We start from the raw sequence: 23,671 nt of genomic DNA on the forward strand, positions 1-23,671 counted from the left end.
GCAGAGGGCCTTTTCGGTAGTGGCGCCCTCCTTGTGGAATGCCCTCCCACCAGATGTCAAAGAGAACAACAACTACCAGACTTTTAGAAGACATCTGAAGGCAGCCCTGTTCAGGGATGCTTTTAATGTTTGATGTATCATAGTATTTTAATATTCTTTTGGAAGCCGCCCAGAGTGGCTGGGGAGGCCCAGCCAGATGGGCGGGGTATAAATAATAAATTATTATTATTATTATTATTATTATTATTATTAAAATATTTCTTTTAATTTGACAGAATTTGGATACCTGTTAATAAAAAAAAACCCTTTATTGATTAGGGAAGTTTTTAATATTTAATTCTGTATTGTTTTTAACACTTGATTGAAAGCCGCCCAGAGTGACTGGGTAGACTCAGCCAGATGGGCGGGGTATAAATCATATTATTATTGTTATTTATGCGGTTTACATAAAATAAGAGTTTAAAACAAGTTTAAACTAAAAGATTGACATAAATACAAATGAAACCCGCACTTTCAATATATACATTATAAAATGAAATCGCGTATTAAAATACATGTCAGCTTTACATATCTGGGTGGGCTTGGCAAAAGGAACCCTTTTTTTGTAAATGCTTTGAGGGTGGTGATTTTTGTTTTGTTTTTACAATCAAGCGGTTTATACATTTTATGAACTAAAGAAGGCAGCAGAAAAGTGAAGGGCCAACACCTTGAGCTGGGAGTTTCTGACTACAATTCCCAGCAGGTTCCTCTGCTGTCCTTGGGGGGGCCGCCTGACCCCCATCTCTTGCTGCCAGACTGACTATGGGGCACCTCCATCGCATGGTGACAGGGGCCCTGAGGGACCGTAACTTAAGCAGGGGGGGGGGCGAGCACTGGGAGGACCCAAGCTGGGTGAGTCACGTTCCCCTCTCGCTAGGCGCCTGCGTCCAGCTGTTTTAACATCTGTTCTCGCGTCTTTGGCACTGATTTCGCACCATCCGCCACTAGGTGTCAGCGATGTGCTGCTGCAAATCGCTCCCAGTGTGAAACCGAAGCGTCTTGCAGAGTCTGAGAGATGGGTTGGTCAGGTTGGTCAGGTTCACTGGCAACAATCCACTTCTTCGTTACCTGTCTGAAATCATTTGCCGGCTTGGTGAGCATCTAAGCGCCTGGGTGTAAAGGAAACGGGGTGGGGGCACAAATTTTATTATAGAATTGTAGATGAAATATACTCAGAGTCGCAAAGTGATTTCATGCTCTTTATTCAGCTCATAGTGGTGAGGAGGAATGAATGAAAGTCCCCTCAAGGTATCTGCTTTATATACATTATTTACACAATGGGCTGCACATGATTGGCTAATTCCGGAATTCTACTGTAAGCCAATCAGGTTGTGGATTCACTTCTATCTGGAGCATGATTGGGTAGTTCCTGCCAACCAATCATACTGCTGCATTGTTCTAGGACCAATCAGACTGCTGCATTCTGAATCCTATTGTTCTAGGACCAATCAGGCTGCTGCCTTTTGGATCCTATTGTTCTAGGGCCAATCAGACTGCTGCAGTTCGGATCCTATTCAACCCAGTACATAACTGTAGAGTTGGGAGGAACCCTGGGGTCATCTAGTCCAACCCCCTGCAAAGATGAAACCTACAACCTTGGTGTTATCAGCCCCACACTTTAACCAACTGAGCTATATGGAGGCTAACAAATGACATTCTCTCGGTCACGTTTTTTTGAAGCGGGGTGGGGGTGAGGAGTCATTCAATCACTTATACTGTAGAAAGATGATTAATGAAAATTAATAAACAATAATTATGGAGCAAATCCTTTTCCCCAACCCCGCCCCCAGAATCGCAGTATTCATTCATTCACTTCTTTGGAGTGGGGGGGCGGGGCGTGGGCGATACGGCACTGCACATATGCAATGGCACACTTTCCTACATAGGCGCTGCACAAATTGCTATCGTGAAGAAGACTGGACGGCTGCCTAAAAAGCAAAGCCAAACAAGCGCCACGTAGTGCTCGGTAAGGAAACGGTCCGTTCCGCTTTCAATAGCGCAGCCATTTTGCGCGCCTTGAGTTTTGGTGGAGCGCTTGCAATGAGGGTAAGTGCAGTATGTATTTCGCTTTTTTGGTGTTTGGCAGGGGGGGTTGTACCGTTAAGGTACAATAATTGGTTTTTAAGGGGGGGGGCAGGAGAAACACGGCAGGCGGGTGGCGGGAAAAGCGTCCCGCTGCTTCTGCCGACTCGTCTTGTGCAACAGTCGGGGGGGGGGGGGAGGCGGCAGTCTCGAGGCTTGCAGCTCCGCGTCTTTTAAAGCGAAGCCAAAAGGGCGCACGAAATATGGGCGAGTTTCTTGCTTCGTGCGCAGCCACCTGCGGATGGTGATATATGTACGTTGCTATTCTCAAATCGTATAGCGCTGGGTAAGGGTGGTTCAGGCGGGAGGAAAGCTAGCAAGGGAAACTTCTGCCTGGCCGCCTGCCATCGCGAATGGCTGACGCAGCCGAGAAAGAATTTGGTTCCTTTCCTTTCCTTCGGATTCTGCCCATACCTCACATTCACTTATCATAAGGACACAGCTGCGAGGAGCCGCACGAAGAGGAGTCTCTCTTTGTGTTATACCTCCTTGTTTGTATCTATTTATATCTCGAGAGAAAAGAAATAAATTTCTGCCACCCTCGGGACTGTTTCGCACGGTCGTCTTTTACGCCACGGGACGGCAACTCTCTGAGGTTCATGCGGCACATTTCAGCCGAAGCGAAGCTTGAGATAATTTTATTTAGATGGGGGCAGAGGAAAGAGCGCCACTCTTCATTATGATTATTGTTTCTTGATCTGTTCAGAATTGCGTGGATCTGAATCTGCCCACCCACGTTTTAAATTGTTGGGACTGCTCAAGGACACACACACACACACACACCAATACAAACTCCATACGTGGTTTTACTTCTTTTATTTGGAAAACGAAGAAGCCGCTTGTTGAACAAAATTATTCAAGCAGGGCACATGTTTTGCTACTTAGAAACGCGACTATAATACCAAACCAATAAAAGCAAGTGTGTAGGGAATCATTATTGCAAGCAAGGTAAAATGTAAACATTTTAAAACAAGTCAAGGTCGCAGGTTCAATCCCCATAGGGTTCAATCCTCATATATTCCTGCATTGCAGGGGGTTGGACCTGATGATCCCCAGGGTCCCTTCCAACTTTACAGTTCTATGATTCTAAGTGTAATTAAATTATGTGGCTGCAATCGGGCTTACTGGAGGTTTCGGCAGACGTGTAATAATACAATATGCAGCTGCCTAGTGCCACCAAGGGCAGTGTTTGGTGTGGACGAAAAATACAGCAGTTCAAGATGGGGAGCGGGTTTTGCTACTGAAAGAAGGGAAGGCACCTTATACATGGCGAACCACTACTCAAAGGACGGGGCCAGCCCTCCCATGAGATCAGGTGACTGCCTCAGGCAGCAGGATCGACAGAGGCAGCAGATCCAATGTCAGTCATGCCATTTTGGGGGGGTCTGCCTCAGATACCAAAAGGCTTTGGCCTGGCCCTGTCAAGGGATAGGAGAGACTCACAAATGACTACCTTAAGAGCTTCTGCAAAACGGCTCTGTTCCCATTGGCCTGATCTTGCTCAGTATTCCCTACACACGGATTGACAGTGACGGCTCACAATTTCAAAAAGGGGAGTTGCCTGAAACATCAAGAGACTGAACTTGAGATTTGCTGCTCTGCCACTGAGCGATGCAGTTCTGCCCTCCCTAGTTCTATGGAGCAGATTGTTTCCTAGCGTCCCCCACTGTTCTGCATCCCCTTGCACTATGGCCTAATCTATACACCCCTGCAGAACAGATGGGCTGTACCGCTTTAAATTATAAGTAGGGGTGCTCTTTTCGAAGGCTGAAAATCTTGTTGAGTCAGGGGAGAAATTGCATGCCGTTGGAGAAAGGATTTAGAGCTCAGTCCCCTCCTCTCCTTGATCTGGTATTCTACAGTACTTGCACAGAGGGTTTTGTTTTGTTGTAAATTGATAATTTAAAATGTCAGACATCTGCTGTCTGAAGTTGTGTGGCCTGTTCTTCTTGATTTCCACTTCATCCTGCCATGCGGACAGCCCAGGACTGAATTTGAGACAGCCAAGTTGGCAGTGAGGAGGCTGGGAGAACGTGGGAAAACTGGCCTGACGGTCTCTCCAGTAGAGACAAAAGAGACTTTGCCCTATCTCTAAATAAGGAATTGTTCGATTAGGAATTGTTCCACCCCCATTGTTCTGCCCAGGCACTGAGACACCAAAGAGAAAAACAACTACAGCAGTACCTGGGGTTACATAGGCTTCAGGTTACAGACTCCGCTAACCCAGTGGTGCTTCAGGTTAAGAACAGTTTCAGGTTAAGAATGGACCTCCAGAATGAATTAAGTACTTAACCCAAGGTACCACTGTACCAGACTTTTAGAAGCCATCTGAAGGCAGCCCTGCTTAGGGAAGCTTTTAAATGTTTAATAGACTATTGTATTTTAATATTCTGTTGGAAGCCGCCCAGAGTGGCTGGGGAAACCCAGCCAGATGGACGGGGTATAAATGATAAATTATTATTATTATTATTATTATTATTATTATTATTATTAGTGCTGTGTACTGGGTAGCTACAGGGACGCAGGTGGCGCTGTGGGTTAAAGCCTCAGCGCCTAGGGCTTGCCGATCGAAAGGTCGGCGGTTCGAATCCCTGTGGCGGGGTGCGCTCCCGCTGCTCGGTCCCAGCGCCTGCCAACCTAGCAGTTCGAAAGCACCTCCGGGTGCAAGTAGATAAATAGGGACCGCTTACCAGCGGGAAGGTAAACGGCGTTTCCGTGTGCGGCTCTGGCTCTGGCCAGAGCAGCGATGTCACGCTGGCCACGTGACCCGGAAGTGTCTCCGGACAGCGCTGGCCCCTGGCCTCTTAAGTGAGATGGGCGCACAACCCCAGAGTCTGTCAAGACTGGCCCGTACGGGCAGGGGTACCTTTACCTTTACCCTTACTGGGTAGCTAACCAGTGCAAGTAGATAAATAGGTACTGCTGTGGCGGGAAGGTAAACGTTGTTTCCTTGCACTCTGGCTTCCCTCGCGGTGTCCTGTTGCACCAGAAACAGTTTATTCCTGCTGGCCACATGACCCAGAAAGGTGTCTGTGGACAAACGCCGGCTCCCTCAGCCTGAAAGCGAGATGAGCACCACAACCCCATAATCACCTTTGACTGGACTTAACCTTCCAGGGGTCCTTAACCTTTTTACCTGACTTCCTGCAGGCAATGCTTAAGCATCTGAAGTGCCTCTCCTAATTTAATTAGAACTGGGAATCAGCAAAGGAATGGTACATAACTCCAAATCCTCTGCTTCTGGGCGTAAGGTTTAGGGGACATAACATTTGCAAATGGATCACAGGTTTAAACCATAGTTGCAGGTATCTCACGCATTCAACGATAATTTTCACATTTGTTTACTTATCAAAATAACTTACATATTCAAATGTAAAGGGTAAAGGGGACCCCCTGACCATTAGGTCCAGTCGTGGCCGACTCTGGGGTTGCAGAGCTTATCTCGCTTTATTGGCTGAGGGAGCCGGTGTACAGCTTCTGGGTCGTGTGGCCAGCATGACTAAGCTGCTTCTGGAGAACCAGAGCAGCGTACGGAAACGCCGTTTACCTTCCCGCCGGAGCGGTACCTATTTATCTACTTGCACTTTGACGTGCTTTCAAACTGCTAGGTTGGCAGGAGCAGGGACTGAGTAACGGGAGCTCACCCTGTCGTGTGGGATGTGAACACAGGAGCAGGCGATGACAACATTCCTAGAGTGTACATTGTTAGAACATGGGGAGGGATGTCTGTCTAGCAAGCTGGTAAACTTCCTGGGGATGGACTTCCTCCACATGTGACCAGAGGTGGGTGTGGCCTCACCTGTCACAACTTTCTGGTATTGGCGGTTGAAATATGTGTGCTGTGTTGGAGGATTGGGTATGGGCCATCATCTACCCCTCCTCTTTGGGGTATTCGGTTAAAGGAATCCAGCGCTCATGGATCCTGTCCGATGCCCTGTTGGTGCCTAGGGCCACGGCACGACCCCCGGTGATGTCATGGGGGAGCTTCCAGTTGTATTTGCATCAACAAGCTCCTCCCATTGGTTGTTAACCCTGATATGACTCCCGGCTGTGCGGGGTGGAGTCTTGTATTGCTGTCTCATCCAATGCATAAGCCAATACTACTCACATGCTGTAACCAATAAAAGTTGTGGCCTAATTTTGCCCATCAACCTAAAATAATGTGTCGTTGTATCTTATTCTACTCCTATGCAGGTGGCGGGTCCTCAACTCACAACCCAGATTGTGTTGTATAGTCAACATTCAGCTCCCAAGATGTGTATTTCTGGGCACTGGCCCTTGCTGGTTGCATAGCTGTCAAGTGTCCCTTATTTGAAGGGACAGTCCCTTATTCCAGTGCCATGTCCCGCTGCTGTCCCTTATTGATAGACGTCCCTTAAATGTCCCTTAAATTTCAAAGGAAGCAGCTCCTCTCCCTCCCTCCCTCCTTGCCGGCCAGGGAGGAGGGAGGCTCCAACTGTTTTGCTTGGCTGTGTTGCTCACCCAATAAGAAGTCTAAGAACGACTGGGGGGTGGAGCTTGCATGCCTTGTGTGTGGCTAGTTAATGCAAGCTGAGGGGGGTTTTGAATGCTGGATGCCATTTTGTTGCACATGCTGCTGCAAACTTTGCAGTGCAAAGCCAGGCCAGGGAGCCATCTTAAGTTGAGGCTGCATAGGCCTTGTAGTGCATGTGATTCAGATTCTATTCAGTTGAACATACATATTGTGTGTACCACAGTGGTGCAACATTTTACTTCTTCCCCATCGAACTGCTTTCAGGGACACTTTGTGATAAATCTACTCCAGGATTAGTAGGTATTTGACAGAAAGAACCCAGGAAGAGTGTATATAAAAATCTGAGCTCATATTGCAACCTGCCCTGACAGGCTATGTACAGTGGTACCTCGGTTTACAAACACATCAGGTTACGAACACTTCGGGTTACAGACTCCGCTAACCGAGAAGTAGTGCTTCTTCTTAAGAGCTTTACCTCAGGATGAGAACAGAAGTTGCGTGGCGGCGGAAGAGGGAGGCCCCATTAGCTAAAGTGGTACCTCAGGTTAAGAACGGAGCTCTGAAATGAATTAAGTACGTAACCAGAGGTACCACTATACTAGAATTTTCTAACCGCAACTCTGTCTGTAGAGATTCTGTTAATGGATCTCAACCATAACTCTTGCTACCAGCTGCCAAATCAGTGACTTCCAGGACAACAAACAGGAATAGAACTTGCTGACTAGTAACTTGATTTTTAGTTAGCTTTATTATACACAGCAGAGTAAAGCACAGCTTTTTACAAGTTACTTTATACACAGACTAGATTCAAACTTCTTTCCAAAACTTCAGTACTCCAACAAGAAAACTGTTATGTCATCCTGCATATAAGGAAGAACTTAGCCAATCACCGCCTGTTGCTCGGCTTCCTAATCTCCAAGCAGACTTTCTACGTGTTTATCTTGGCTTGTTGCCAACCCACTAATTGTTTCCTCCAAAAGCTGCAGGAAAACGCAAAGTCTCAACAGATTCAACATTGCCCTTCTGTAAAACGCCTGCTGAAATCTTTTCTGTTAGGCCCATGCAGGCAATTATGAACACATCTTTCCACAATGCTTACCTGATTGCTGATTTATTTATTTTTAATAGTTTTATGTACTATTAAACTGCTTTAGGGGGTTTTTCTGATTAGGTAAAGGTAAAGGGACCCCTGACCATTAAGTCCAGTCGTGACCGACTCTGGGGTTGTGGTGCTCATCTTGCTTTATTGGCCGAGGGAGCTGGCATACAGCTTCCGGGTCATGTGGCCAGCATGACTAAGCCGCTTCTGGCAAACCAGAGCTGCGCATGGAAACACCATTTACCTTCCCGCAGGAGCAGTACCTATTTTTATCTACTTGATGTGCTTTCAAACTGCTTGGTGGGCAGGAGCTGGGACCGAGCAACGGGAGCTCACCCCGTCACAGGGATTTGAACCGCCGACCTTCTAATCAGCAAGCCCTAGGCTCTGTGGTTTAACCCACAGTGCCACCTGCGTCCCTTTTTTCTGAATAGTGGTATATAAATATTTTGATAAATGAGCAAACTCTTGTGAAACTATCTACATCACCCAGAGCTGATACTCATCATCTGCTGGCCTTAACTGAGAAAATATCTGGAACCAAAAGAGCATTTTTCACTCCATCTCGTGATAACAAAGGAAGGCATGAGATTATGCTGAATGCTCTTGCTATTGTACTACGGCAGCCTCGTGAGCATCCTGTTCTACAAGCACTTGTCACTTTTAGTGCAGTTAAATTGTTTCTCTAGGTTGTGCCTGTGCTCCCAATTCCCTATTCTTCTGGATCACATATCTTCTCTTTTGTACCTGCCAACTCACATTTCTGTTTCACAACAGAAAACTTTTAATGTTGCTCTCAAATCCTATCCAGTTTGTACCTTGAGTAGGATTTGATAGGATCACGCTGTAAAGAAAACAAATTATCCCTTTGTAGGGATGTGTGCATTCCAGCCTCTATAGTGTAACATACCCCAAAGACCCTAGGGAAGAGTTTTACCTGAGGAGCATCTTTCAGAACTTACCACAAAGAGTTGCATTTATTTGATGTAAGCATGCATTATTCATCTTGTCTTTTATTTTGTGGTAGCCTTCCATAGCCTTTGTTGCACTCCACACAGTGATAGTTCCATGGTCAAAATAAGTTGTCTCATTTCCCCAATTGTGAGGTCTCTCATACATTCCTTAACAAATTTCTCTTTCAATACCCGTTTGCAGGTGTACCACCAGGGAGGTTCGGCTGGCACTTTCATTATACACCTTTAGTCCCCAGGCAAAAACGTTCCTTTTTAACCAGGCCTTTGGTTGATCCAGTTTACATCCTATGCCCTTTTAAAATGTGGTGGGTTTGGGGGTTGGGTTTGGGAGGGGAGGGGCTCTTATTGGGTTGTTGTTTTTATTTTGATTATATATTTTGTGGTTTTGTATTTTGATTTTGTTCTGTGAACTGCCCGGAAACCTCCAGGTATAGGGCAGTATATAAATATAAATATAAAATATAAATAGTAGTAGTAGTAGTAATAATAATAAATATAAAATAATAATAATAATAATAAATGTGATGGTTTAAAGTGGCATGATACGGCTTTAAATGTATGGTGCCTATGTGTCTGGGACTGGCTGGATACTGATGAATGGGCACCAGGAAAAGCTGGGTTGGAAATGGACTTGGAAGAAGGAAGGGATCAGTCTTCTGAGGGAACCTGTTGCAGCTGGGAGATGAGTCAGATGCAGCAGAGGCTGTAGGATGGCAGAGTGGAGAATAAGTGCAGGGGGAGGGCGAGACAGGGAAGGCTGGTAGAGAGTCACAGATGTCCACACCTCCTGCAGGTTACATGCAGGCAGAATGTGTCTGCTTGCGCAGATACGTAGAATCATAGAATCATAGAGTTGGAAGAGACCACAAGGGCCATCGAGTCCAACCCCCTGCTAAGCAGGAAACACCATCAGAGCACTCCTGACATATGGTTGTCAAGCCTCTGCTTAAAGACCTCCAAAGAAGGAGACTCCACCACACTCCTTGGCAGCAAATTCCACTGTCGAACAGCTCTTACTGTCAGGGAGTTCTTCCTAATGTTTAGGTGGAATCTTCTTTCTTGTAGTTTGGAGCCATTGCTCTGTGTCCGCTGAAGTCGGGGTGTGGCCTTTCTTCTGCAGCAAGTGAGTCATGGACGGCTACAATTTCCCTAACCTGTGTGTGACCTTTGGTAATAAAGAATGAATTGCTTCCTCTGGAAATTGTTTGCCCTGCCGGTGCCTTGACCAAATGTGACCCTAGGCTACATGGTTAGTGAAAAGAGAGGTTAACCTTGAGTCCTGCTTCAGGCAACTCAGCACAGCATGGCAAGTAAAAGGTAAAGGTAAAAGACCCCTGGACGGTTAAGTCCAGTCAAAGGCAACTATGGGGTTCATCTCGCTTTCAGGCCGAAGGAGCCAGTGTTTGTTCACAAACAGCTTTCCAGGTCATGTGGCCAGCATGGCTAAACCGCTTCTGGCACAACAGGACACCGTGACAAGTGCCAGAGCGTACAGAAAGCTCCTGCCACAGAAGTACCTATTTGTTTACTTGCACTAGCGTGCTTTCGAACTGCTAGGGGGGCAGGAGCAGGGACCGAGCAATGGGAGCTCACCCTGTTGCGGGGATTCGAACTGCCAACCTTCTGATTGGCAAGCCCAAGAGTTTTAGAACACAGCACCAGCGAGGGACAAAGTGGCTGCAGGTTCCTCCAGGGGAGCCTACACACTGGCATGGTTCCAGTAATCCATAATGTGGCTAACTGTGCCATACAAACCAGGCTTCTCACTTGTTCAATGCAAGGGCAGTCTAAATGAGCCCAATTTCATGTCAGTCCAGCCTGAGAGCCATTGTTATCTCACCATACCTTATTATCTCTTCTTTCCAGGTTAATAAACACCATGGGTCCCCTGAGAGAACCTTTATTTTACTGGATCTGTTGTCATCACACATAACCTTATACAGAACAGGTGGGAAGAAGTTTCTCCAGTTGCCCACCTGAGATACTGAAGACTGGAATTTTCATAGGCTGTTCACACCTGAACCTTGGCAGATGTGTCTAGAGTAAAAGGCTCGGCCTCACTTGGCATGAAGTATCTGGCGGAAAGTATCTTTTCCTATTGGCACCATGAATTTATGGAATTATATTTGCTGATGGGTCTGCTGTATGGCATCTCTGCAGAAGTAACGCCTTTTTGCTTGGGCTGTGGCCTTTGACCACCTCGGCCTATGCAGGTGAATATACTGATTTTTTTGATTTCACTGTTTGCCTTTTTAGACATGTGTGTAAAGTGTATAGGAACAATTGTAATTAATGTTATGTTTATTCCTCAGCTTGAACATAAGTTAATGTCCATTTCGAAACTTCTATGAATTTTGAAGTTAGATTTGTTGAAGAGAAATGTGAAATGGAAAGGTTTGCATAGCAGGAAAGCTAGAAAATTCATTGTATCATATAAGGGGAAATTGTTTGGAATCTTACAACAAAGAAAATTTAAAAGTAGAGATGACAATGTAAAAGGGGGGGAAAGCCTCCACATGATGAATGCACACATTTGTTCCACAGGTGTTTAGGTTAGGACATGCCAATTTTCAGACATTAAGTAAAAGGCCAGGATTGTGTTCAGATATGAAGTGTAAATCCTTTATGGAGTGTAATACTTGCAGGGGGAGTAAATCAACAACAACTCCGATATAGTGGCCCCCAAACTTAAATTTATTATACAAAGGAGAAATTCCAGAATCCTGGCAAGAAGCTTTGTTAACTCTCCTTCCAAAACAAGGGGCAGACCCAAAGTTGATTAAAAATTATAGACCGATTTCTCTGTTGAATATAGACTATAAAATTTTTACTGGGGTCTTAGCAAATAGGATGAAAATCATTTTAAAAAGAATTATTAAGGAAAGACCAGACTGATTTCCTACCGGAAAGACAAATAAAATATAACACTAGGATAATTATTGACTTACTGGAATATGCCGAAATGAACCTGAGTAAAAAAATAGTAATGTTATTAATAGATGCTGAAAAGGCATTTGATTGTATCTCATGGAGTTTCCTGACGGAGACATTTGAAAGTTTGAGAATAGGAAATAGAATAATGAATGGAATTAAAGCTATCTACAAAAAACAAAAGGCGAAGCTAATGATAAATAATGAAATTACAGAGGGATTTGATATTGAGAGAGGGGTTAGACAGGGATGCCCCCTGTCACCACTGTTATTCATTACGGTATTGGAAACCCTTCTAGGAGCATTAAGAAAAGACAAGGAAATTAGAGGGATAAAGGTAGGAAACCAGTCAGAATTCAGGGCCGGTCAGAGGTATGTGCCTATCTCTCCAGGCACCGGCTGAATTCTTTTGACCTCCCTCCGGCGACTCCCGGTAGGATAAACACACGAGGTCCGTTCCGGCGATTTTCCTCAGGCTGTGAGAAAAACACACCAACTGCTCTCCTCCTCCCTGCTCTCCAGCATATCCCCAGGGAGGGGAATCAGACTCAGACAGAAATGTATCTACATGTTTTATTCCTGTCTTCAGCAGTCAAACAGTAAAAGAGAAAACATGTCTGCTCTCTTCAACAAACAGAGAGAAACTCCAAACTCCACCCATGTACATCCTGTACAGGTCATATGACACACACACTGAGCTAACATCCGGTGCTCAGTACAGAATGGACTGCCCCTTTGTTTCCATGGCAACAGTCACAAACATCCTGTCTGGCTTTGCAGCCACAAGCAGCTGTCTGAGCTGCTGTAGCCTTTGCTTGCTGCAGCATTGCTGCTTTAGAATAACATACTCCCCCTAAAGTATCAATGCGTGCTGCGAGCAAAGCGTCATCCAGAGAAGAAAACAAACAGTTGTTATACTTATAACACTCCCCTGTTGTTTCAGTTCCACCCTTGGAACTACCCGCCACTGGTTTTACCAATGTACCTCTCTGGTTGTGTGACTTCCAAGGAATGAGTGCTTCTGCATTACCTTGGTTAACAACTCTCTGTTGTGCCTTTGTCTCTGACTCAGACACAACTTCAATTCGACCTTGGTCGTTTACAACAGCAACACACGCAATAGCTTGGTTGGCAAACTCTTTTGAATACCTCTTGGGTGGTACACCCTTCGTTGCTCTCTCAGACCTACGTAAGAGGTGCTGCTCTCCCTTGCTTTCTGGTTCAGCCTCTGAACTCTCTGGAGAACCAGTACTAAGCTTAATCAGTGGTTCATCCTCCTCTTCTGAGGGTCTAGTCATTACGTGAGATTTCCCCTCAATGACTGTGACAACTGAGCTGTCTGAGCTATCGCTGTCATCATCAGTACTACTGAACTCAATAAGATCAAACTCATCATCATCATCATCAGAATCATCATCATCACCTGTGGGAAATGTGTGAACAACCACTCTCTCCTGTTCAGGAGCACTCTCTAGGAATTTTGTGAGAATCACCTGACCAGATTCAGACAAAATTACTCTGTAGAGACCCTTTTCATAACCCACAAAAATGCCTCTGGCATTCTTTACTCCACCCGGAGCTTCTGTCCTCACATGAGACCCAAAAACCTTGAAATGGGCAACAGAAGGTTTTCTGTGGAACAGTTTCTCAAAAGGAGAACATCCCAAGTCTTTTGAAACCTTTCTCAACCACGTGTAACAAAATGACATTAGTGACTCAGCCCAGTACTCATGTGGCAGATGTGAACTAAGCAATTGCGCTTCCATTCCCTTTTGCAATTCTTTGTTCACCCTAACACAGATACATCTCTTCCAAGCTTCTTCGGAAGCTGCAATTTTGTGTCTTATCCCTTTCTTCTTCAGGAACCTCTGGAAATCCTGTAAGAGAAAAATTGGCTTCTCATCTGTGCAAAGACAATCTATGTCAGCATCATGCATATTTTTAACCTTGTCACAAAACTCTTTAAACCTTTCTAAGGCTTCTTTCGGTCTCTCCAAAAGATAAATCCAGACAAAACCTGTGAAAGAATCAACACATATTAGGTAATACTTTGCATTGCCTCTAGATGGTGCTAAAGGACCAATCACATCAGCATACACCCGCTGAAATGCCCTGTCGACCCTCGAGGTGACCTGCTTGGCGTTCTTCTTGGCTACACCTGCAAAAGAAATCATGTTAGAATCACAAGAATTACATTCCATGTAATCACTTCGATCAAAAGTCAACAAATACAGTCCATCTTTCTCTTCGGCAGAAAGATACAACTCTCCATCTTTGTAGATCTCGCAGTGTTGATCATCATAGGACAGTTTTAGTCCCTTCTTGGTAATCTGCGAAACGCTGAGCAGATTGTACTTCAACTCTGGAACCAAATAAACATCGTTTATAGTCAAGTTCAGACTTTTAAGATACACAGTCCCAATTCCGGTGGCTTCCAGCTCTTGACCGTTGGCTTGTTGTACAACGAAGCTTCGCTTCTTAAACGACGAAAACAAATCCCTACGATGGGTCATGTGAACCGTCGCTCCTGTGTCTAAAACGAAGGAATTCCCCACTTGTGGTGTGGCTTTTAGGGACATCAAAGCCTTTGCAGGCTTCGCCTGTGACTTGGCATGACTTCTGCCTGACGCCTCAGACTTCGTGGAGCTTCCCTTGGCTCCTTTGTTCTGACGTGGCTTCCTGCAGTACCGCTGAAGATGCCCAGTCTGTCCACAATTGTGGCATCGGACAACGTTCAAAGCTACGGCGTCTCCTCCAGTAGCTACAGCAGTGGGGGTGTCAGAACTCCGTTCTTGTCTCCCCCTGTCCTTGACTTCCAGGGCGGCAAGTCTGTCATGTTCATTCAGAACCACGGCAAAGACCCTGTCCGATGTTAGATCTTGCGCTGGGAGAGACCCCAGCTGACTGGCAACCGTTTTGTAAGTCCGATTCAGGCTGTTGATCACCATGAAGCAAAACACTTCCTCTTGCAGACGGAAATTGCGTTCCACCATCTGCTGACGCAGAAATTTCATTTCCGTCAGGTGCGCTTGAACATCTCCATCAGGCGCAAGCCTCAGGTTGGTCAACTTTTCAAAATACAGCAACGCTGAAGAACCTGCATCTCTCTGATGTGTCCTTCTCAGCGTGTCCCAAACATCTTTCGCGTGCTGTAAATCTTGTATATGAACAAGCTGAGAGTCTGACACGCACAGAATTATAGCAGTTCTGGCCTTCACATCCTGAGACTCCCAAGCACGCGTTGGTGCTGCAGGGATGGGGTTCTCAATCACCCTAAACAGTCTCTGATTCTGCAGCAAAGCCTTCATCTTAATAGACCAAGATGCATAATTGTCACTGGTCAAAAGGGGTGGAGAAGGCAGGCCTCCCCCCTTCTTGGCATCCATTTTGAGTCCTTGCATTGACTCTCAAACACAAGCCTCTAAAATCCAATAGCTGGCTTGTTTACACTCTGTGCACCTGGCAGCAATAACACTAGCCGCTTGGAAAGTCCCTTTCCAACAGTTCCTGTGTAAAGGCCTAGTCAAAACACGACTTGTTTGTGCCACTCTGGGCATAGCCTGACATCCAGCCCTTATCTGCGTTGCTAAGCAACCACATTCCTTTCCTTGGACAGGAAAAACCACAGGAATGTTTGGAATGCAGACTCTTCTCTCTCGGAGCTGTTTTTCCCAAACGTTGCTCCCATGAAGCAGAGAATTAATCCATCTGCATTCACACTTCTAAGGCCCGAAAATCTCATACCTGGGCTCCGTAGCTTGGCTTTCAGCTTCTTCTGGTCAGCTTCTGGCTGCAGAGAATCAGCTTCCATCTCAGGCTTCCATGGAGAGGGATGAATACAGTCTCCTTGATGCAGACTCCCATGGATCGTAGCAACCGTCAGCTGCTACCAATGTCAGAATTCAGGGCCGGTCAGAGGTATGTGCCTATCTCTCCAGGCACCGGCTGAATTCTTTTGACCTCCCTCCGGCGACTCCCGGTAGGATAAACACACGAGGTCCGTTCCGGCGATTTTCCTCAGGCTGTGAGAAAAACACACCAACTGCTCTCCTCCTCCCTGCTCTCCAGCATATCCCCAGGGAGGGGAATCAGACTCAGACAGAAATGTATCTACATGTTTTATTCCTGTCTTCAGCAGTCAAACAGTAAAAGAGAAAACATGTCTGCTCTCTTCAACAAACAGAGAGAAACTCCAAACTCCACCCATGTACATCCTGTACAGGTCATATGACACACACACTGAGCTAACATCCGGTGCTCAGTACAGAATGGACTGCCCCTTTGTTTCCATGGCAACAGTCACAAACATCCTGTCTGGCTTTGCAGCCACAAGCAGCTGTCTGAGCTGCTGTAGCCTTTGCTTGCTGCAGCATTGCTGCTTTAGAATAACAGTTAAAGGATTCGCAGATGATGTGATTATAACAACGGAAGCGCCATTAGAAAGTATTCAAAGAACTCTAGGAAAAAATGAAGGAATTCGGCAAGGTTTTGGGCTTTAAGTAGAATACAGAAAAGTTGAAACTATTGGCAAAGAATATGGGAGAGAAAGACAGAGAAGAGTTAGAGAAAACAACAGGGCTAAAAATAGGTCAAGTGAAATATTTAGGTCTTTGGATAACAAATAAAAATACGAACTTATTCAAAGACAACTATATCAAAAAATGGAAAGAAATCAAAGAAAACTTAAAATGTATATAGGGAGTGAAGTGTAAGCGATGGAAGTCAATCAATGAAATTTTATTAATATTTACATATTGAGATATTTGTAGAATAAATTTGGAAGAAATTCTTCCAACTTTTCTTCTCCTTTTTTCTTTTCTTCTTTTTTTCTCTTTTGTTCTTTTTTATATATGTGTGCTTACCTGAAATATGTATGTATGTATGTATGTATGTATGTATGTGAAATATTTTGTACAGCTCCTATTTACACAAAATGTGAAAGAAATTCTAAGTGACTTCTGGAGCTTCTGCATAGAGATTTAGCAGGTCCATTCCAGAAAACTCTGGGATGAGCTAAATTTGATCTCATAATCATAAAATGATTTTTCATGTTTTGGGTTAATTATAGTTGTTAAATCATAAAGGAGCAAATAAAATTTTCACATGGTATAAATGTTGTGTAAATGTTTTGAAAGGATAAATGGAACAAAAAAAAATGTTTAAAATATTTGAATGGAAAAGATTCTTATGACCCCCCATCTTATGACTTTGGGTACCCACTGTCCTCTTGTCAATGTTGTATTGTTCTGCTGGGGTGGGGGCTACTGTGAAAAGTGGCGTTGGCCTGGGTTTTTTGCAGATTTTCAGTGGAAATGTTTTGAAGCTCAGAATTCAACACTTCTCATGGCACCATATTTAGCTTTTAGATCAGGCAACGGCAAAGTGGTCAGGGATGATGGGAATTGTAGTCCCAAACATCTGGAGGGCTGGAATTTGCCTTTGCCTGTTTTAGATAGTACTTTAGAGCATGGGGAGCAGAAGGTAAATTAAGATCTACCAGTATGTGCTTTGAAGTTCATCATTGGCAAAGATTTCTGACTCCTAATTGTTTAGCAGTGGCAATGGCAATGACAAAAAGACCTCCTCCAACACAATTATACTCCTAAAATGATGAATATTTGGGGGTGCAGGGGGTTTCAGGAGTAACAACAACAACAAACCACATCAGTAAAATCAAGAAAAATTAACAACCCTACTTTAAAACATACAAAAGCTAAAATATTAAAACAGATTAAAATTACTTCAACTTCCTAAGCATCTAAGAATGCTTTTAGCAGGTGCCTGAAAAGCGTATAGCAAAGGGACCTGCTTTGTTGAAATAGGCAGGGAGTTCCAAAGTGCAGCTGCTGCCACACTAAACAATGCAGTACAGATATTATGTGGAACCTGTAGTAGTGCTTGAAACTACTGAAGGGGAGGTTTTATTTATTGTGATTTCACCAAGCTCTGTATTATCTGAAGAGGAAAACAGTTATGTAAAAAGCAGGACTGCACAGCAGCAATCTACTCACCTGCGAGTCTCATCATGACCAGTGGGACTTATTCCCGAGCCGACGGTGCATAAGATGTGCTGCAATCCTATGCACCCCTTGCATCCAACTTGTACCTAAAAACCTGCACAAACCTGCACCAGAGAATTGTTGAGTTGGAAGGGACCCCTGAGGCTCATCGAACCAACCCCCAGGGGCAATGCAGGAATCTCAACTAGACCATCCCTGACCGATGGCCATCCAGCCTCTGTTTAAGACCTGCAAGGAAGGAGAGGCCACCTTCTCCCAAGAGAGTTCTTTCCACTTCCTGATGTTTTGGGAGTTGCGGGCAGGTGGTGCGCTGCCATTGCCCCACGTTCCTGGGCTGCTTCCTGGGCGGGGGAGCCTCCCAAGCCTCCCCCGAGGGGGAAGGCCACCTGCAAAGTGTGGGGGCCGCCCGGGAGTGTGGGGCAACAGCACACAGTCTGCCTGTGACTCCCAAGCCTTCCTGGAGCCCTGCTTCCTCCTGACAGGTCTCTCCAGTCTCTGGCTATAATGCTTCCTGTTCTACAAGCACTTGTCACTTTTAGTGCAGTTAAATTGTTTCTCTAGGTTGTGCCTGTGCTCCCAATTCCCTATTCTTCTGGATCACATATCTTCTCTTTTGTAACTGCCAACTCACATTTCTGTTTCACAACAGAAAACTTTTAATGTTGCTCTCAAATCCTATCCAGTTTGTACCTTGAGTAGGATTTGATAGGATCACGCTGTAAAGAAAACAAATTATCCCTTTGTAGGGATGTGTGCATTCCAGCCTCTATAGTGTAACATACCCCAAAGACCCTAGGGAAGAGTTTTACCTGAGGAGCATCTTTCAGAACTTACTACAAAGAGTTGCATTTATTTGATGTAAGCATGCATTATTCATCTTGTCTTTTATTTTGTGGTAGCCTTCCATAGCCTTTGTTGCACTCCACACAGTGATAGTTCCATGGTCAAAATAAGTTGTCTCATTTCCCCAATTGTGAGGTCTCTCATACATTCCTTAACAAATTTCTCTTTCAATACCCGTTTGCAGGTGTACCACCAGGGAGGTTCGGCTGGCACTTTCATTATACACCTTTAGTCCCCAGGCAAAAACGTTCCTTTTTAACCAGGCCTTTGGTTGATCCAGTTTACATCCTATGCCCTTTTAAAATGTGGTGGGTTTGGGGGTTGGGTTTGGGAGGGGAGGGGCTCTTATTGGGTTGTTGTTTTTATTTTGATTATATATTTTGTGGTTTTGTATTTTGATTTTGTTCTGTGAACTGCCCGGAAACCTCCAGGTATAGGGCAGTATATAAATATAAAATATAAATAGTAGTAGTAGTAATAATAATAAATATAAAATAATAATAATAATAATAAATGTGATGGTTTAAAGTGGCATGATACGGCTTTAAATGTATGGTGCCTATGTGTCTGGGACTGGCTGGATACTGATGAATGGGCACCAGGAAAAGCTGGGTTGGAAATGGACTTGGAAGAAGGAAGGGATCAGTCTTCTGAGGGAACCTGTTGCAGCTGGGAGATGAGTCAGATGCAGCAGAGGCTGTAGGATGGCAGAGTGGAGAATAAGTGCAGGGGGAGGGCGAGACAGGGAAGGCTGGTAGAGAGTCACAGATGTCCACACCTCCTGCAGGTTACATGCAGGCAGAATGTGTCTGCTTGCGCAGATACGTAGAATCATAGAATCATAGAGTTGGAAGAGACCACAAGGGCCATCGAGTCCAACCCCCTGCTAAGCAGGAAACACCATCAGAGCACTCCTGACATATGGTTGTCAAGCCTCTGCTTAAAGACCTCCAAAGAAGGAGACTCCACCACACTCCTTGGCAGCAAATTCCACTGTCGAACAGCTCTTACTGTCAGGGAGTTCTTCCTAATGTTTAGGTGGAATCTTCTTTCTTGTAGTTTGGAGCCATTGCTCTGTGTCTGCTGAAGTCGGGGTGTGGCCTTTCTTCTGCAGCAAGTGAGTCATGGGCGGCTACAATTTCCCTAACCTGTGTGTGACCTTTGGTAATAAAGAATGAATTGCTTCCTCTGGAAATTGTTTGCCCTGCCGGTGCCTTGACCAAATGTGACCCTAGGCTACATGGTTAGTGAAAAGAGAGGTTAACCTTGAGTCCTGCTTCAGGCAACTCAGCACAGCATGGCAAGTAAAAGGTAAAGGTAAAAGACCCCTGGACGGTTAAGTCCAGTCAAAGGCAACTATGGGGTTCATCTCGCTTTCAGGCCGAAGGAGCCAGTGTTTGTTCACAAACAGCTTTCCAGGTCATGTGGCCAGCATGGCTAAACCGCTTCTGGCACAACAGGACACCGTGACAAGTGCCAGAGCGCACAGAAAGCTCCTGCCACAGAAGTACCTATTTGTTTACTTGCACTAGCGTGCTTTTGAACTGCTAGGGGGGCAGGAGCAGGGACCGAGCAATGGGAGCTCACCCTGTTGCGGGGATTCGAACTGCCAACCTTCTGATTGGCAAGCCCAAGAGTTTTAGAACACAGCACCAGGGAGGGGCAAAGTGGCTGCAGGTTCCTCCGTGGGAGCCTACACACTGGCATGGTTCCAGTAATCCATAATGTGGCTAACTGTGCCATACAAACCAGGCTTCTCACTTGTTCAATGCAAGGGCAGTCTAAATGAGCCCAATTTCATGTCAGTCCAGCCTGAGAGCCATTGTTATCTCACCATACCTTATTATCTCTTCTTTCCAGGTTAATAAACACCATGGGTCCCCTGAGAGAACCTTTATTTTACTGGATCTGTTGTCATCACACATAACCTTATACAGAACAGGTGGGAAGAAGTTTCTCCAGTTGCCCACCTGAGATACTGAAGACTGGAATTTTCATAGGCTGTTCACGCCTGAACCTTGGCAGATGTAAAAGGCTCGGCCTCACTTGGCATGAAGTATCTGGCGGAAAGTATCTTTTCCTATTGGCACCATGAATTTATGGAATTATATTTGCTGATGGGTCTGCTGTATGGCATCTCTGCAGAAGTAACGCCTTTTTGCTTGGGCTGTGGCCTTTGACCACCTCGGCCTATGCAGGTGAATATACTGATTTTTTTGATTTCACTGTTTGCCTTTTTAGACATGTGTGTAAAGTGTATAGGAACAATTGTAATTAATGTTATGTTTATTCCTCAACTTGAACATAAGTTAATGTCCATTTCGAAACTTCTATGAATTTTGAAGTTAGATTTGTTGAAGAGAAATGTGAAATGGAAAGGTTTGCATAGCAGGAAAGCTAGAAAATTCATTGTATCATATAAGGGGAAATTGTTTGGAATCTTACAACAAAGAAAATTTAAAAGTAGAGATGACAATGTAAACGGGGGGGAAAGCCTCCACATGATGAATGCACACATTTGTTCCACAGGTGTTTAGGACATGCCAATTTTCAGACATTAAGTAAAAGGCCAGGATTGTGTTCAGATATGAAGTTAAAGCCATGTAAATCCTTTATGGAGTGTAATACTTGCAGGGGGAGTAAATCAACAACAACTCCGATATAGTGGCCCCCAAACTTAAATTTATTATGGATGATATATTAGACAAAGGAGAAATTCCAGAATCCTGGCAAGAAGCTTTGTTAACTCTCCTTCCAAAACAAGGGGCAGACCCAAAGTTGATTAAAAATTATAGACCGATTTCTCTGTTGAATATAGACTATAAAATTTTTACTGGGGTCTTAGCAAATAGGATGAAAATCATTTTAAAAAGAATTATTAAGGAAAGACCAGACTGATTTCCTACCGGAAAGACAAATAAAATATAACACTAGGATAATTATTGACTTACTGGAATATGCCGAAATGAACCTGAGTAAAAAAATAGTAATGTTATTAATAGATGCTGAAAAGGCATTTGATTGTATCTCATGGAGTTTCCTGACGGAGACATTTGAAAGTTTGAGAATAGGAAATAGAATAATGAATGGAATTAAAGCTATCTACAAAAAACAAAAGGCGAAGCTAATGATAAATAATGAAATTACAGAGGGATTTGATATTGAGAGAGGGGTTAGACAGGGATGCCCCCTGTCACCACTGTTATTCATTACGGTATTGGAAACCCTTCTAGGAGCATTAAGAAAAGACAAGGAAATTAGAGGGATAAAGGTAGGAAACCAGTGCTATAAAGTTAAAGGATTCGCAGATGATGTGATTATAACAACGGAAGCGCCATTAGAAAGTATTCAAAGAACTCTAGGAAAAAATGAAGGAATTCGGCAAGGTTTTGGGCTTTAAGTAGAATACAGAAAAGTTGAAACTATTGGCAAAGAATATGGGAGAGAAAGACAGAGAAGAGTTAGAGAAAACAACAGGGCTAAAAATAGGTCAAGTGAAATATTTAGGTCTTTGGATAACAAATAAAAATACGAACTTATTCAAAGACAACTATATCAAAAAATGGAAAGAAATCAAAGAAAACTTAAAATGTATATAGGGAGTGAAGTGTAAGCAATGGAAGTCAATCAATGAAATTTTATTAATATTTACATATTGAGATATTTGTAGAATAAATTTGGAAGAAATTCTTCCAACTTTTCTTCTCCTTTTTTCTTTTCTTCTTTTTTCCTCTTTTGTTCTTTTTTATATATGTGTGCTTACCTGAAATATGTATGTATGTATGTATGTATGTATGTATGTGAAATATTTTGTACAGCTCCTATTTACACAAAATGTGAAAGAAATTCTAAGTGACTTCTGGAGCTTCTGCATAGAGATTTAGCAGGTCCATTCCAGAAAACTCTGGGATGAGCTAAATTTGATCTCATAATCATAAAATGATTTTTCATGTTTTGGGTTAATTATAGTTGTTAAATCATAAAGGAGCAAATAAAATTTTCACATGGTATAAATGTTGTGTAAATGTTTTGAAAGGATAAATGGAACAAAAAAAAATGTTTAAAATATTTGAATGGAAAAGATTCTTATGACCCCCCATCTTATGACTTTGGGTACCCACTGTCTTCTTGTCAATGTTGTATTGTTCTGCTGGGGTGGGGGCTACTGTGAAAAGTGGCGTCGGCCTGGGTTTTTTCAGTGGAAATGTTTTGAAGCTCAGAATTCAACACTTCTCATGGCACCATATTTAGCTTTTAGATCAGGCAACGGCAAAGTGGTCAGGGATGATGGGAATTGTAGTCCCAAACATCTGGAGGGCTGGAGTTTGCCTTTGCCTGTTTTAGATAGTACTTTAGAGCATGGGGAGCAGAAGGTAAATTAAGATCTACCAATATGTGCTTTGAAGTTCATCATTGGCAAAGATTTCTGACTCCTAATTGTTTAACAGTGGCAATGGCAATGACAAAAAGACCTCCTCCAACACAATTATACTCCTAAAATGATGAATATTTGGGGGTGCAGGGGGTTTCAGGAGTAACAACAACAACAACAAACCACATCAGTAAAATCAAGAAAAATTAACAACCCTACTTTAAAACATACAAAAGCTAAAATATTAAAACAGATTAAAATTACTTCAACTTCCTAAGCATCTAAGAATGCTTTTAGCAGGTGCCTGAAAAGCGTATAGCAAAGGGACCTGCTTTGTTGAAATAGGCAGGGAGTTCCAAAGTGCAGCTGCTGCCACACTAAACAATGCAGTACAGATATTATGTGGAACCTGTAGTAGTGCTTGAAACTACTGAAGGGGAGGTTTTATTTATTGTGATTTCACCGTGCTCTGTATTATCTGAAGAGGAAAACACTTATGTAAAAAGCAGGACAGCACAGCAGCAATCTACTCACCTGCGAGTCTCATCATGATCAGTGGGACTTATTCCCGAGCCGACGGTGCATAAGATGGGCTGCAATCCTATGCACCCCTTGCATCCAACTTGTACCTAAAAACCTGCACAAACCTGCACCAGAGAATTGTTGAGTTGGAAGGGACCTCTGAGGGTCATCTAACCAACCCCCAGGGGCAATGCAGGAATCTCAACTAGACCATCCCTGACCGATGGCCATCCAGCCTCTGTTTAAGACCTGCAAGGAAGGAGAGGCCACCTTCTCCCAAGAGAGTTCTTTCCA

At 44.1% G+C, this 23,671-nt stretch overlaps 1 long non-coding RNA gene across 1 annotated transcript in view; it reads left to right on the top strand.

Annotated features, from left to right (window-relative positions):
- The first annotated feature begins 1,098 nt into the window (after nt 1–1,098).
- LOC307209140 overlaps nt 1,099–23,671 on the top strand; it is a 45,445-nt gene continuing 22,872 nt past the window's right edge. Inside the window, exons 1-4 of the long non-coding RNA XR_013835330.1 lie at nt 1,099–1,132; nt 1,926–2,085; nt 10,556–10,902; nt 20,344–20,681. This is a non-coding gene — a long non-coding RNA (uncharacterized lncRNA). The remainder of the gene's footprint in view (nt 1,133–1,925; nt 2,086–10,555; nt 10,903–20,343; nt 20,682–23,671) is intronic.

This window comes from Podarcis cretensis (assembly GCF_951804945.1).
Source record: "Podarcis cretensis genome assembly, chromosome: 2".
NCBI classification, from domain to species: domain Eukaryota; kingdom Metazoa; phylum Chordata; class Lepidosauria; order Squamata; family Lacertidae; genus Podarcis; species Podarcis cretensis.